Here is a 3,325-nt window from a genome sequence, read left to right on the forward strand (position 1 = left end):
AAGATCTCTTCTCCTTGGTGACAGCAGCTCCCTACAAAACACTCCCTTGTTAACCCTGATAGATCAAATGTCGTTTTGCTTCAGCTGGAACAAACACTCTCTATGAATGTGAGGAGGAGGGGGAACCTGACTCTTGGAAACACGAGTAAAAGGAGTTATCAGTTGATTGGTAGTCTTGCTTTCTGACTGATTCATAAGAGACAGGCACACATTTACACCTCAGCTAGCCATTATTGTGTTTGCAAAAAACAGGGCAGGTGACATCTATTGTTTTCTCCTTGACATTTTCCAAGCAACGGCATACTTGCAAGGGTGGCAAACATCTAAAACTCGCTCGGTTTCCAGCATCATCTCATTTGTAGGATAACGAAGATGGAGAAAGTTTTGTACCCAAATGTTTCTAGCAGTGAGTGCCAGCAAGCCACAGCAAGAGAGTCAGGGAAATTATGGGTGAGATTCAATCTAGCCTGCAATGACTTGGAGGGGGAGGAAAAGAAAAGAACTGGGCATTCTTTTTTCCAACTTTTGCAAGGTTAATAATAATAATAATAATAATAATAATAATAATAATAATAATAATAATGATGATGATGATGATAGGCGTTCTTCTAACTCCAGATAAAATCCAGCTTACTGGAGAAAACAAGAGTTGGATGTAAAAACAACTTTATCTCAAAATGTACGTTTCCGTAAACTGCTTGTATATATTGTATGATGTGCCTACTTTTTGTATGTGTTTGCTTTTTGTTTCAAAAAATTCAATTCATTTAAAAAAAAAAGAGTTAGGATGTTTGTGATTCAAACTTCATGGAATCCTGGGGGGGGGGGGGGGGGCTGAGGAAATGTGGAAGAAACCCAAGGAAAGTTTAAGAAAAAAGGGGGGGGGAAAACTAAGGCTCTCCCTCTAAGGCTCTCCCTCATAATTGGTGTGTTTTCCTCCAGAAAATGGGGCTGAAAAGTATCCCCCCCATATTCTGCATGGTCTATATTCAGCCCACTCATAAGGCTAATAAAATGTCCTTACCACTTTAAGGTCTCATAAAGTGCCCTAACCACTCTAAAACAGAATAATTTAAGGAAGAAGCATGGGGGGCTCACATAGTTGGGATGCTGGGTTGGAGGTTAGCAAGCTTGTGTTTGAGACCTGTGTGCTGCCATGGGGCAGGGGGAAAAGTGGGAGGCTTTTTTGCCAATCAGTGATGGCAAATCTTTTTTCCCTTGGAGAGCCTACGTGTGCGCTATTACACATGCATGAGTGCCCACACCCATAATTCAATGCCTGGGAAGGGCAAAAACAGCTTCCACCACCACCCGGAGGCCCTTTGGAGGCCAGAAACAGCCTGTTTCCAAACTTCTGGTGGGCCCAGTAGGCTCACGTTTTGCCCTCCCCAGGCATTTATTAGATTTGTATGCTGCCCCTCTCCGAGGTCTCGGAGCAGCACAATTAGCTGTGTATGTGCAGGAGGTACTGTACATGTGGTTTGTGGAATGTCTCATGCAATAGATATAGTTAATTTTTATGCTCTCCCATACAGAACAAACATGTGGTTTGAGGAAGTTTTGACTTCTGAAATACAGCACATTTCATCTACTATATTTGATGTGATGACCATGCTCCTTCCTTGAAGAAAATGGCTTTAAAAACAGAGGGAAGCATGTGACAATAGCTAGCAAAACACTGTTCATGTGCCTGGTCTGGAAACATCAATTATTATCAAATACAGCAGCCAAGCCATTTCTCTGGAAGAATTCAAAGACTTCTTGGAATGAACTCAAAGCCTGAAGCCAGCTGGAGAGACGTATAGGAGATGACTGAGATCTTTCTTGCTGATGGGTTTGATTCTGTGAATCCTGAGAAAATGGGCAGGATCTCCTGCAGTATAAAGCTCAGTCACTTGCAATCTGGACCTCTGCCCATTCTGGTGGGTGACATCATGTAAGGGAGAGTGAAGGATGAGCTGAAGTGATGGGTTCATACCGGTTTGTCCTGGTTCGGGTGAATTGGTAGCAGTGGTGGTGGGAGGCTCCCCCACCCAACAGAACATCATAATGGAGCTTCGGCACATGCCAAACAGGTAGCAAAGGTAAGTGAAACCCACCACGAATGAGCTAATTAATGGGGTGATAAATGTGTCTGTGAGAGAGGGAGTGAAACCATAGCTTGACTTAGTAATATTTGAGGGAAGGTTGCGGAGAAAGTGGTTGAACTACAAGTCTGCAGCGATTCTCAGTCATACAGGTCAGCAACTAGAATCTCTTGGAGGATTTTTCCCCTCTGAAAATTTATTTATTTATTTATTTTATTTATTTATTGGATTTGTATGCCGCCCCTCTCCGCAGACTCGGGGCGGCTAACAACAGTAATAAAACAGCATATAATAATAATCCAATACTAAAAACAGTTAAAAACCCATTATTATAAAAACCAATCATACATACAGATATACCATGCATAAAATTGTAAAGGCCTAGGGGGAAAGAGTATCTCAATTCCCCTATGCCTAGTGGCAGAGGTGGGTTTTAAGCAGCTTACGAAAGGCGAGGAGGGTGGGGGCAATTCTAATCTCTGGGGGGAGTTGGTTCCAGAGGGCCGGGGCCGCCACAGAGGGCCGGGGCTCTTCCCCTGGGTCCCGCCAAGCAACATTGTTTAGTTGACGGGACCCAGAGAAGACCCACTCTGTGGGACCTAACTGGTCACTGGAATTCATGCAGCAGAAGGTGGTCCCTGAGATAATCTGGTCCGGTGCCATGAAGGGCTTTATAGGTCATAACCAACACTTTGAATTGTGACCGGAAACTGATCGGCAACCAATGCAGACTGTGGAGTGTTGGTGTAACATGGGCATATTTGGGAAAGCCCATGATTGCTCTCGCGGCTGCATTCTGCACGATCTGAAGTTTCCGAACACTTTTCAAAGGTAGCCCCATGTAGAGAGCGTTACAGTAGTCGAGCCTCGAGGTGATGAGGGCATGAGTGACTGTGAGCAGTGACTCCCGGTCCAAATAGGGCTGCAACTGGTGCACCAGGCGAACCTGGGCAAACACCCCCCAGCTTCTCATCAAAAAGGCTGAATCTTAATTTTTACATATACAGTATCACTGTGAAACCAGATTAGTCTACTGTATAACAGGTTTAAGAAGTAAAACATGTACATTATCAGTATCCTAAGGAGGTGGTAAGAAAGGTTATGGACTGGCAGAACTTTTTAAAAAATACACGAGGTTTCCTCTAAATCTGCTTCATGACAAAGGACCATAATTCAAGAATAAATGGCATACAAAAATTGCACTCAAATTAATTAAAGAACCTTCTGTAGAATCTTTT

This window comes from Erythrolamprus reginae, chromosome 1, assembly GCF_031021105.1.
Source record: "Erythrolamprus reginae isolate rEryReg1 chromosome 1, rEryReg1.hap1, whole genome shotgun sequence".
NCBI lineage: Eukaryota > Metazoa > Chordata > Lepidosauria > Squamata > Dipsadidae > Erythrolamprus > Erythrolamprus reginae.